Below are 13,172 nucleotides of genomic sequence, written 5' to 3' on the forward strand. Positions count from 1 at the left end.
AAAATAGATAAGTAAAGAAATTGGGTCAAACGTTTAGGGTAGCCTTCCACAAGCTTCCCACAATAAGTTGGGTGAATTTTGGCCCATTTGTCCTGACAGAGCTGGTGTAACCGAGTCAGGTTTGTAGGCCTCATTGCTCGCACACGCTTTTTCAGTTCTGTCTACACATTTTCTATAGGTTTGAGGTCAGGGCTTTGTGATGGCCACTCCAATACCTTAACTTTGTTGTCCTTAAGCCATTTTGCTGCAACTTTGGAAGTATGCTTGAGGTCATTGTCCATTTGGAAGACCCATTTGCGACCAAGCTTTAACTTCCTAACTGATGTCTTGAGATGTTGCTTTAATATATCCACATAATTTTCCTACCTCATGATGCCATCTATTTTGTGAAGTGCACCAGTCCCTCCTGCAGCAAAGCACCCCCACAACATGATGCTGCCACCCCCGTGCTTCACGGTTGGGATAGTGTTCTTCGGCTTGCAAGCCTCCCCCCTTTTCCTCCAAACATAACAATGGTCATTATGGCCAAACAGTTCTATTTTTGTGTCATCAGACCAGAGGACATGTGCATTTGTAAACCGTAGTCTGGCTTTTTTATGGCGGTTTTGGAGCAGTGGCTTTTTCCTTGCTGAGCGGCCTTTCAGGTTATGTCGATATAGGACTCATTTTACTGTGGATATAGATACTTTTGTACCAGTTCCCTCCAGCATCTTCACAAAGTCCTTTGCTGTTGTTCTGGGATTGATTTGCACTTTTCAGACCAAAGTACGTTCATCTCTAGGAGACAGAACGTGTCTCCTTCCTGAGCGGCATGATGGTTACGTTGTCCCATGGAGTTTATACTTGCGTACTATAGTTTGTACAGATGAACGTGGTACTTTCAGTCATTTGGAAATTGCTCCCAGGGATGAACCAGACTTTTTTTTCTGAGGTCTTGGCTGATTTATTTTTGATTTTCCCATGATGTCAAGCAAAAAGGCCCTGAGTTTGAAGGTAGGCCCTTGAAATACATCCACAAGTACACCTCCAATTGACTCAAATGATGTCAATTAGCCTATCAGAAGCTTCTAAAGCCATGACATCATTTTCTGGAATTTTCCAAGCTGTTTAAAGGCACAATCAATTTAGTGTATGTAAACTTCTGACCCACTGGAATTGTGATACACTGAGTTATAAGTGAAATAATCTGTCTGTAAACAATTGTTAGAAAAATGACTTGTGTCATACACAAGTAAATGTCCTAACTGACTTGCCAAAACTATATTTTGTTAACAAGAAATTTGTGGAGTGGTTGAAAAACGAGTTTAATGACTCCAACCTAAGTGTACGTAAACACCTGACTTCAACTGTATGTTAAAAAATATATATATTTTCCTTTATTATTTTCCTCTAACCCTACCCCTACCTATTTGCCATATATTTTTAACTATGCTCTTTCACAAAAGTTCTGAAGTTATATATATTTTACGGACACAGAAAATTTGACATTAGACATCTTGTTTTAAGTGCCACCCTTGAGCTCCCCTCAACCCCTCCCATTTATCTCTACACCATCCAGTTCCACCCTTGAGCTACCCTCAACCCCTCCCATTTATCTCTACACCATCCAGTTCCACCCTTGAGCTACCCTCAACCCCTCCCATTTATCTCTACACCATCCAGTTCCATCCTTGAGCTACCCTCAACCCCTCCCATTTATCTCTACACCATCCAGTTCCACCCTTGAGCTACCCTCAACCCCTCCCATTTATCTCTACACCATCCAGTTCCATCCTTGAGCTACCCTCAACCCCTCCCATTTATCTCTACACCATCCAGTTCCACCCTTGAGCTACCCTCAACCCCTCCCATTTATCTCTACACCATCCAGTTCCATCCTTGAGCTACCCTCAACCCCTCCCATTTATCTCTACACCATCCAGTTCCACCCTTGAGCTACCCTCAACCCCTCCCATTTATCTCTACACCATCCAGTTCCACCCTTGAGCTACCCTCAACCCCTCCCATTTATCTCTACACCATCCAGTTCCACCCTTGAGCTACCCTCAAACCCTCCCATTTATCTCTACACCATCCAGTTCCACCCTTGAGCTACCCTCAACCCCTCCCATTTATCTCTACACCATCCAGTTCCACCCTTGAGCTACCCTCAACCCCTCCCATTTATCTCTACACCATCCAGTTCCACCCTTGAGCTACCCTCAACCCCTCCCATTTATCTCTACACCATCCAGTTCCACCCTTGAGCTACCCTCAAACCCTCCCATTTATCTCTACACCATCCAGTTCCATCCTTGAGCTACCCTCAACCCCTCCCATTTATCTCTACACCATCCAGTTCCACCCTTGAGCTACCCTCAACCCCTCCCATTTATCTCTACACCATCCAGTTCCATCCTTGAGCTACCCTCAACCCCTCCCATTTATCTCTACACCATCCAGTTCCACCCTTGAGCTACCCTCAACCCCTCCCATTTATCTCTACACCATCCAGTTCCACCCTTGAGCTACCCTCAACCCCTCCCATTTATCTCTACACCATCCAGTTCCATCCTTGAGCTACCCTCAACCCCTCCCATTTATCTCTACACCATCCAGTTCCATCCTTGAGCTACCCTCAACCCCTCCCATTTATCTCTACACCATCCAGTTCCACCCTTGAGCTACCCTCAACCCCTCCCATTTATCTCTACACCATCCAGTTTTGATTTCTATTTGCAATTTATTTTTCAACTGTGCTGTGATGTTTCACAAAAGTTCTGAACCTTTCTATTGTCATAGTTTCTACAGATTGAAATGAAAGATAATTTTGTTTTGCTAAAAGTATTATTATATTAGTAATTGATTGACTATGACTTTTCAAATCACCCAGCAGTGCTATTTACAGAGTTAGCTCCAACTAAATGGTGCCATTTTTCAGCCATTCCTGAACCAAAGACAAGCTTCTATAAATATGGACAGTACCAATACAAATTACATATGATCTGTCATTTCGCAGCAAAATATGCAGAGCTGGGATGGTTGTATCACCCAGCAGTGATACAACCATATGACATTCTATTGGTTGCAAGAATTTTGTATAATATTTACTATTGAAAAATTATACATTTTGAATCCGGCGTCATTTTGTGTATCAGTTCCTAAACCATGTGCCATGAAATCGGTACATCGAAAATCTAACTATTTTGCAATCTATATGGCACAGCTGACAAATTCAATACTTTTCCCCCATTCCACTTGCCGCTTCCATTTTTGCGGTAATGCTGCAATTAGTTTGTTGTAATTTTGGGTAGAGCAGACATTTCCATATGTTTTTGTTAGCTGCATGTGTGACAACTCCACCAGTCATATTTATGATATCAATTTCAAAGACTATACTTGTTTTTACAAGGACAACCTGTGTATCACTAAAGACTTAATTCAGAGGTACTTTAATATTTAATCATTTCTGCCCTCCCAATTCATATAGATGATATGAAAGAGAGGCGGACCAAAATGCAGCGTGGTGGTTATTCATGTTTTTAATAAAGACGACTATACATGAACAGACTATACAAAACAAGAAAAGTGAAAACCTAAACAGTCCTATCTGGTGCAAACACAGAGACAGGAACAATCACCCACAAAAACCAGGCTACCTAAATATGGTTCCCAATCAGAGACAATGACTAACACCTGCCTCTGATTGAGAACCCTATCAGGCCAAACATAGAAATAGACAAACCAGACACACAACATAGAATGCCCACCCAGCTCACGTCCTGACCAACACTAAAACAAGGAAAACACATACGAACGATGGACAGAACGTGACAGTTCTATTGTTTCCAGTACTTGTCGTCTATTATCGCCAATCTATCGTCCATATAAAAAACCTGTCTGATTAGGATGAATAATATTCGACAATACCTTTTTAATGCTATGCATTTGAATATAATATTTGCATCACAACACTGAAGTGTAAGGGCCTGTTTGAGTAATAATGAAATCAGACCTTCTTGTGTATCTGTTAATCTACCATTTTTATAGGAGTGGTTAAAACATGCTAACAACGGTCATCTGAGCACATCAAAATGTTTTTGGTATTTCAGTATTACTTTAGTGTCTTGTTGCAAACAGAATACATGTTTTGGAATATTTGTATTCTACTGTATACTGGCTTCCTTCTTTTCCCTCTGTCAATTAAGTTAGTATTGTGGAGTAACTACAATGTTGTTGATCCATCCTCAGTTAGTTTTGTGGAGTAACTACAATGTTGTTGATCCATCCTCAGTTTTCTCCCATCACAGCCATTAAACTCTGTAACTGTTTTAAAGTCACCATTGGTTTCATGCTGACATCCATGAGCAGTTTCCTTCCTCTCCGGCTAATGAGTGAGGAAGGACGCCTCTATCTTTGTATTGACTGGGTGTATTGGTAACCCATCCAAATTGTAATTAATAACTCAAATGGATATTAAATGTTTGCTTTCTACCTGTATGTGCCCTTCTTTGCGTGGCATTGGAAAATCTCCCTGGTCTTTGTGGTTGAATAATAATAAATAATAATCATTTAAAAAACATATAATTCCACTTTGACATTTACATTTACATTTAAGTCATTTAGCAGACGCTCTTATCCAGAGCGACTTACAAATTGGTGCGTTCACCTTATGACATCTAGTGGAACAGCCACTTTACAATAGTGCATCTAAATCTTTTAAGGGGGTGAGAAGGATTACTTTATCCTATCCTAGGTATTCCTTAAAGAGGTGGGGTTTCAGGTGTCTCCGGAAGGTGGTGATTGACTCCGCTGTCCTGGCGTCGTGAGGGAGTTTGTTCCACCATTGGGGGGCCAGAGCAGCGAACAGTTTTGACTGGGCTGAGCGGGAACTGTACTTCCTCAGTGGTAGGGAGGCGAGCAGGCCAGAGGTGGATGAACGCAGTGCCCTTGTTTGGGTGTAGGGCCTGATCAGAGCCTGGAGGTACTGAGGTGCCGTTCCCCTCACAGCTCCGTAGGCAAGCACCATGGTCTTGTAGCGGATGCGAGCTTCAACTGGAAGCCAGTGGAGAGAGCGGAGGAGCGGGGTGACGTGAGAGAACTTGGGAAGGTTGAACACCAGACGGGCTGCGGCGTTCTGGATGAGTTGTAGGGGTTTAATGGCACAGGCAGGGAGCCCAGCCAACAGCGAGTTGCAGTAATCCAGACGGGAGATGACAAGTGCCTGGATTAGGACCTGCGCCGCTTCCTGTGTGAGGCAGGGTCGTACTCTGCGGATGTTGTAGAGCATGAACCTACAGGAACGGGCCACCGCCTTGATGTTAGTTGAGAACGACAGGGTGTTGTCCAGGATCACGCCAAGGTTCTTAGCGCTCTGGGAGGAGGACACAATGGAGTTGTCAACCGTGATGGCGAGATCATGGAACGGGCAGTCCTTCCCCGGGAGGAAGAGCAGCTCCGTCTTGCCGAGGTTCAGCTTGAGGTGGTGATCCGTCATCCACACTGATATGTCTGCCAGACATGCAGAGATGCGATTCGCCACCTGGTCATCAGAAGGGGGAAAGGAGAAGATTAATTGTGTGTCGTCTGCATAGCAATGATAGGAGAGACCATGTGAGGTTATGACAGAGCCAAGTGACTTGGTGTATAGCGAGAATAGGAGAGGGCCTAGAACAGAGCCCTGGGGGACGCCAGTGGTGAGAGCGCGTGGTGAGGAGACAGATTCTCGCCACGCCACCTGGTAGGAGCGACCTGTCAGGTAGGACGCAATCCAAGCGTGGGCCGCGCCGGAGATGCCCAACTCGGAGAGGGTGGAGAGGAGGATCTGATGGTTCACAGTATCGAAGGCAGCCAATAGGTCTAGAAGGATGAGAGCAGAGGAGAGAGAGTTAGCTTTAGCAGTGCGGAGCGCCTCCGTGATACAGAGAAGAGCAGTCTCAGTTGAATGACTAGTCTTGAAACCTGCCTGATTTGGATCAAGAAGGTCATTCTAAGAGAGAGATAGCGGGAGAGCTGGCCAAGGACGGCACGTTCAAGAGTTTTGGAGAGAAAAGAAAGAAGGGATACTGGTCTGTAGTTGTTGACATCGGAGGGATCGAGTGTAGGTTTTTTCAGAAGGGGTGCAACTCTCGCTCTCTTGAAGACGGAAGGGACGTAGCCAGCGGTCAGGGATGAGTTGATGAGCGAGGTGAGGTAAGGGAGAAGGTCTCCGGAAATGGTCTGGAGAAGAGAGGAGGGGATAGGGTCAAGCGGGCAGGTTGTTGGGCGGCCGGCCGTCACAAGACGCGAGATTTCATCTGGAGAGAGAGGGGAGAAAGAGGTCAGAGCACAGGGTAGGGCAGTGTGAGCAGAACCAGCGGTGTCGTTTGACTTAGCAAACGAGGATCGGATGTCGTCGACCTTCTTTTCAAAATGGTTGACGAAGTCATCTGCAGAGAGGGAGGAGGGGGTGGTGGAGGAGGATTCAGGAGGGAGGAGAAGGTGGCAAAGAGCTTCCTAGGGTTAGAGGCAGATGCTTGGAGTGGTAGAAAGTGGCTTTAGCAGCAGAGACAGAAGAGGAAAATGTAGAGAGGAGGGAGTGAAAGGATGCCAGGTCCGCAGGGGCGAGTTTTCCTCCATTTCCGCTCGGCTGCCCGGAGCCCTGTTCTGTGAGCTCGCAATGAGTCGTCGAGCCACGGAGCGGGAGGGGAGGACCGAGCCGGCCTGGAGGATAGGGGACATAGAGAGTCAAAGGATGCAGAAAGGGAGGAGAGGAGGGTTGAGGAGGCAGAATCAGGAGATAGGTTGGAGAAGGTTTGAGCAGAGGGAAGAGATGATAGGATGGAAGAGGAGAGAGTAGCGGGGGAGAGAGAGTGAAGGTTGGGACGGCACGATACCATCCGAGTAGGGGCAGTGTGGGAAGTGTTGGATGAGAGCGAGAGGGAAAAGGATACAAGGTAGTGGTCGGAGACTTGGAGGGGAGTTGCAATGAGGTTAGTGGAAGAACAGCATCTAGTAAAGATGAGGTCGAGCGTATTGCCTGCCTTGTGAGTAGGGGGAAGGTGAGAGGGTGAGGTCAAAAGAGGAGAGGAGTGGAAAGAAGGAGGCAGAGAGGAATGAGTCAAAGGTAGACGTGGGGAGGTTAAAGTCGCCCAGAACTGTGAGAGGTGAGCCGTCCTCAGGAAAGGAGCTTATCAAGGCATCAAGCTCATTGATGAACTCTCCGAGGAACCTGGAGGGCGATAAATGATAAGGATGTTAAGCTTGAAAGGGCTGGTAACTGTGACAGCATGGAATTCAAAGGAGGCGATAGACAGATGGGTAAGGGGAGAAAGAGAGAATGACCACTTAGGAGAGATGAGGATCCTGTGGTGATCCATGGTGCCACCACCCCTGCTGACCAGAAGCTCTCGGGGTGTGCGAGAACACGTGGGCGGACGAAGAGAGCAGTACACGTGGGCGGACGAAGAGAGAGCAGTAGGAGTAGCAGTGTTATCTGTGGTGATCCATGTTTCCGTCAGTGCCAAGAGGCTAGCTGGCAGTCGAGGGCTACTGGAGGGGGCATAGGCTGAGATGAACTGCTGCTTGGCTGCTAGCAGTGTTGATTACGTTATCGGCAGTTCCAGAAAATCGCTCTAGCTACCGGAGGTAGGCTGCTAAGCTAGGCAAACAAATCAAACCCTTGCTGGCAGTGGCTGCGTTGTTGACTTTGTAGGCTAGCTGTTGGCAGTGGCTGCGTTGTTGACACTACACAAAACATAATTTAATCATTTTAAATTCAGTCGTTCAAGGGGTGTTTATACTTTCTGTCTATGAGTGTGATTTGTTTTCTACAAAAGTGCTATTCTTTTGTATGGAACAAAAGCAACTTCCCATTCACAGATGGAAGCTAGATAATAATATATTATATAATAATAATAATACTGGCACACACTGAATCAATGTATCAATAATCCACCAATTGACGTCTGTGCCTACCTGGGAGACCATCCCCAGGTCAATGCCAACAGAACAGCAAGTGAATCAGCGATAAAGCTGAATACCAAGGTTCATCATTTGGTTCAATATGAATTAATGCCACCGGTTTGTTCATTTTTTAATCCTTCCTGGGAGCTTAAATCCAGCCCCTGCAGATGTCACCAAGCCTTGTCAATTATGTCTGATTGTTCCCAGCCGAGGGGTTCAGGGCAAGTGATTAACATATATCTGACCTCATGTGATTGACCTGTGATTGAGCTCAGTGACTTTATGACCCCTCCAGGTGATGCAGGCCCAGTTTGCCCAGGACAACAACCCGAATGCCCAGGCCCTGCAGAAGCTGGCAGAGCAGACAGGCCTGAGTAGGAAAGTCATACAGGTTAGATCAGAGATGGTCTTTTTGGCGACCCGTTGTTTTGTTGTTGTTGTAATGTGTAGAATTGCAGCAAACTTGTCTTTAAAACTGCAACATTTTCTTTACGCTCCATGGCAAAATGTGTAGAATTGCAGGAAATTAACTCTCAAACTTCAATTTTCTCTTTCTGCTGTCAAGAGGAGCAAAACATTTTTGCTTACATGGGTAAGCAGACCCGAGAACCACTGTGGCCCCAACCCCCATCAAAGTTACCCATCCCTGGGTTAGATATTCATACACCGTTTTAGTCAACGCATGCCTCACAAACAGGATAGGATATGACTGCATTTCTACAGTACATTTGTAAACTTTTTGAGGATTTGTTGTGTTGAAAAGAATTGAAAAGAAAAAAAAAACTGTAAAAACACCCACTTGGTTTTCTGACATTTCCTCTAAAACAGCAGTCTGGGATTGTACATCTGCTCACCTTAGGTGACCACTTCGTTGCTGTTTGAATCCGATTGGCTCTTTAATAAACACACATCAATTAAGTGTGTCCCTATTGAATGCTGGTACTAAAAACATGGCACTTTCTACATCCTATCCAGGTTTGGTTCCAGAACTGCAGAGCACGCCATAAGAAGCATGTGAGCCCCAACCACTCCTCAGCCACGCCGTTGTCCTCCCTGCAGCCCGGCTGCCACTCCCAGCCCACCCCAGCCCCAGAAGAGCGGCAGTACACAGCCTACAGCACCCCAGAGGGATCCATGCTCACTGCTCTGCACTCCTACATAGATGGTAAGTGGATAGAAAGGATGCATCCCAAATGGCACCCTATTCCCTTTATAGTGCACTACCTTTAGGGGCTATGGGCCCTGGTCAAAATCAGTGCACTGTAAAGTAAATAAAACCATTTGGGACGCACATAGGCTGTACCAGAGACATATAGAGACAGTGCGCACCAGTAAGACGGCCCACTGGGCAGGAGGGGGTCAAAAAAGACAATCACTTAGCTGTGGTCAATTTGCAGATTACAAATGATTGTAATTATGATCCAACCCCCCAACCGTCCGCTCCGACTAAAAATCATCCCACGGCTGAATATAGTTGCCTACCCCTGGTTCAGAGTTATAGGAATAGCCATCTCTTGTGGACAGACTGCGTAACAAAAATGGTATTGTAACATATGTCAAAAGACTGTGGGATGCAATGACTAATGAGCAACAGTAGCTCCAGTGCTTTGGTTTACTGTCACTGGTTATTTGGACACATCAAGATTGGGTGAAGGTGGTGCTTAAGGGGGGGTTGGGGGCAGAGCCTTAAGTAATGCTCTATAAGACCAAAGCCCTGTGTAGTTTCCTATAAGACCAGAGCCCTGTGCTTCCTATAAGACCAGAGCCCTGTGCTTCCTATAAGACCAGAGCCCTGTGCTTCCTATAAGACCAGAGCCCTGTGCTTCCTATAAGACCAGAGCCCTGTGCTTCCTATAAGACCAGAGCCCTGTGCTTCCTATAAGACCAGAGCCCTGTGTTTCCTATAAGACCAGAGCCCTGTGTTTCCTATAAGACCAGAGCCCTGTGTTTCCTATAAGACCAGAGCCCTGTGTTTCCTATAAGACCAGAGCCCTGTGTTTCCTATAAGACCAGAGCCCTGTGTTTCCTATAAGACCAGAGCCATGTGTTTCCTATAAGACCAGAGCCCTGTGTTTCCTATAAGACCAGAGCCCTGTGTTTCCTATAAGACCAGAGCCCTGTGTTGTGTCCTATAAGACAAGAGCCCTGTGTGTCATTTAAGACCAGAGTCCTGTGTAGTGTGTCCTGTCAGACCAGAGCCCTGTGTTTCCTATAAGACTAGAGCCATGTTTTTCCTATAAGACCAGAGCCCTGTGTAGTGTCCTATAAGACCAGAGCCCTGTGTAGTGTCCTATAAGACCAGTGCCCTGTGTAGTGTCCTATAAGACCAGAGCCCTGTGTAGTGTCCTATAAGACCAGAGCCCTGTGTAGTGTCCTATAAGACCAGAGCCATGTGTAGTGTCCTATAAGACCAGAGCCATGTGTAGTGTCCTATAAGACCAGAGCCCTGTGTAGTGTCCTATAAGACCAGAGCCCTGTGTAGTGTCCTATAAGACCAGAGCCCTGTGTAGTGTCCTATAAGACCAGAGCCCTGTGTAGTGTCCTATAAGACCAGAGCCCTGTGTAGTGTCCTATAAGACCAGAGCCCTGTGTAGTGTCCTATAAGACCAGAGCCCTGTGTAGTGTCCTATAAGACCAGAGCCCTGTGTAGTGTCCTATAAGACCAGAGCCAGAGCCCCAGAGCCCTGTGTAGTGTCCTATAAGACCAGAGCCCTGTGTAGTGTCCTATAAGACCAGAGCCCTGTGTAGTGTCCTATAAGACCAGAGCCATGTGTAGTGTCCTATAAGACCAGAGCCCTGTGTTTCCTATAAGACTAGAGCCATGTTTTTCCTATAAGACAAGAGCCCTGTGTAGTGTCCTATAAGACCAGAGCCCTGTGTGTCCTATAAGACAAGAGCCCTGTGTGTCCTATAAGACCAGAGTCCTGTGTAGGGTCCTATAAGACCAGTGCCCTGTGTAGTGTCCTATAAGACCAGAGCCCTGTGTGTCCTATAAGACCAGAGCCCTGTGTGTCCTATAAGACCAGAGCCCTGTGTGTCCTATAAGACCAGAGCCCTGTGTAGTGTCCTATAACATTATTATAAAGTTATTATTTGAGCATTTCATTCTAATCCCCTCTCTCTCTCTACTGTCAGGGATGTATGCCATGGCAAAGCCCTGGTTACTAGTCTCATCTAATCAACTCTCTTTCTGATCTCTCTCTCTCCTTCTCTACAGTGCACTCTCCTCAGTCTAAGCTGTTCCAGCCCCTGCTGTCCCTCCACACCATGACCTCCCAGCCTGTGACACACGCCTGAGCCACACACGCACACACGCACAATGTCCTCAGTTTAGCAGGTTTAATTCATTGCAACATTACTAAGTTCAACTAAGGTCCATATTGTTATCTTGTGGATGTGTGTGTTTCTCTGGCCCCGTGCACACTTAAGTTACACAACAACACATTTGGCACAATGGTTGTGATACAACAAAGAGATTTTCAAAAATGTTATAAAATATCATTACACAAGCATTGTGGAGACACCACAGAATGGTTTGCCTAAACATGTTTGTGCACCCTGTATATAGCCTCCCTGTACCGGTAGATCCTGTATATAGCCTCCCTGTACCGGTATCCCCTGTATATAGCCTCCCTGTACCAGTATATCCTGTATATAGCCTCCCTGTACCAGTATATCCTGTCTATAGCCTCCCTGTACCGGTATCCCCTGTATATAGCCTCCCTGTACCAGTATATCCTGTATATAGCCTCCCTGTACCAGTATATCCTGTATATAGCCTCCTGTACCAGTATATCCTGTATATAGCCTCCTGTACCAGTATATCCTGTATATAGCCTCCTGTACCGGTATCCCTGTATATAGCCTCCCTGTACCGGTATCCCCTGTATATAGCCTCCCTGTACCAGTATATCCTGTATATAGCCTCCCTGTACCGGTATCCCCTGTATATAGCCTCCCTGTACCGGTATATCCTGTATATAGCCTCCCTGTACCGGTATCTCCTGTATATAGCCTCCCTGTACCAGTATATCCTGTATATAGCCTCCTTGTACCAGTATATCCTGTATATAGCCTCCCTGTACCGGTATCCCCTGTATATAGCCTCCCTGTACCAGTATATCCTGTATATAGCCTCCCTGTACCAGTATATCCTGTATATAGCCTCCCTGTACCAGTATATCCTGTATATAGCCTCCCTGTACCGGTAGATCCTGTATATAGCCTCCCTGTACCAGTATATCCTGTATATAGCCTCCCTGTACCAGTATATCCTGTATATAGCCTCCCTGTACCGGTATCCCCTGTATATAGCCTCCCTGTACCAGTATATCCTGTATATAGCCTCCCTGTACCGGTAGATCCTGTATATAGCCTCCCTGTACCAGTATATCCTGTATATAGCCTCCCTGTACCGGTATCCCCTGTATATAGCCTCCCTGTACCAGTATATCCTGTATATAGCCTCCCTGTACCAGTAGATCCTGTATATAGCCTCCCTGTACCAGTATATCCTGTATATAGCCTCCTGTACCAGTATATCCCCTGTATATAGCCTCCCTGTACCAGTATATCCCTGTATATAGCCTCCCTGTACCGGTATCCCTGTATATAGCCTCCCTGTACCAGTATATCCTGTATATAGCCTCCCTGTACCAGTAGATCCTGTATATAGCCTCCCTGTACCAGTATATCCTGTATATAGCCTCCCTGTACCGGTATCCCCTGTATATAGCCTCCATGTACCAGTATATCCTGTATATAGCCTCCCTGTACCGGTATCCCCTGTATATAGCCTCCCTGTACCAGTATATCCTGTATATAGCCTCCCTGTACCGGTAGATCCTGTATATAGCCTCCCTGTACCGGTAGATCCTGTATATAGCCTCCCTGTACCAGTATATCCTGTATATAGCCTCCCTGTACCGGTATCCCCTGTATATAGCCTCCATGTACCAGTATATCCTGTATATAGCCTCCCTGTATCGGTATCCCCTGTATATAGCCTCCCTGTACCAGTATATCCTGTATATAGCCTCCCTGTACCAGTATCCCCTGTATATAGCCTCCCTGTACCAGTATATCCTGTATATAGCCTCCCTGTACCGGTAGATCCTGTATATAGCCTCCCTGTACCAGTATATCCTGTATATAGCCTCCCTGTACCAGTATATCCTGTATATAGCCTCCCTGTACCGGTAGATCCTGTATATAGCCTCCCTGTACCAGTATATCCTGTATATAGCCTC

The 13,172-nt window shown here is 46.2% G+C and overlaps 1 pseudogene; it reads left to right on the forward strand.

Moving 5' to 3' along the window:
* Positions 1-11,624, forward strand: part of LOC135564566 (LIM/homeobox protein Lhx8-like) — a 34,779-nt pseudogene extending 23,155 nt beyond the window's left edge.
* The last annotated feature ends 1,548 nt before the right edge of the window (positions 11,625-13,172 follow it).

The sequence above is a fragment of the Oncorhynchus nerka genome, linkage group LG25, assembly GCF_034236695.1.
Source record: "Oncorhynchus nerka isolate Pitt River linkage group LG25, Oner_Uvic_2.0, whole genome shotgun sequence".
In the NCBI taxonomy this organism is placed as follows: domain Eukaryota; kingdom Metazoa; phylum Chordata; class Actinopteri; order Salmoniformes; family Salmonidae; genus Oncorhynchus; species Oncorhynchus nerka.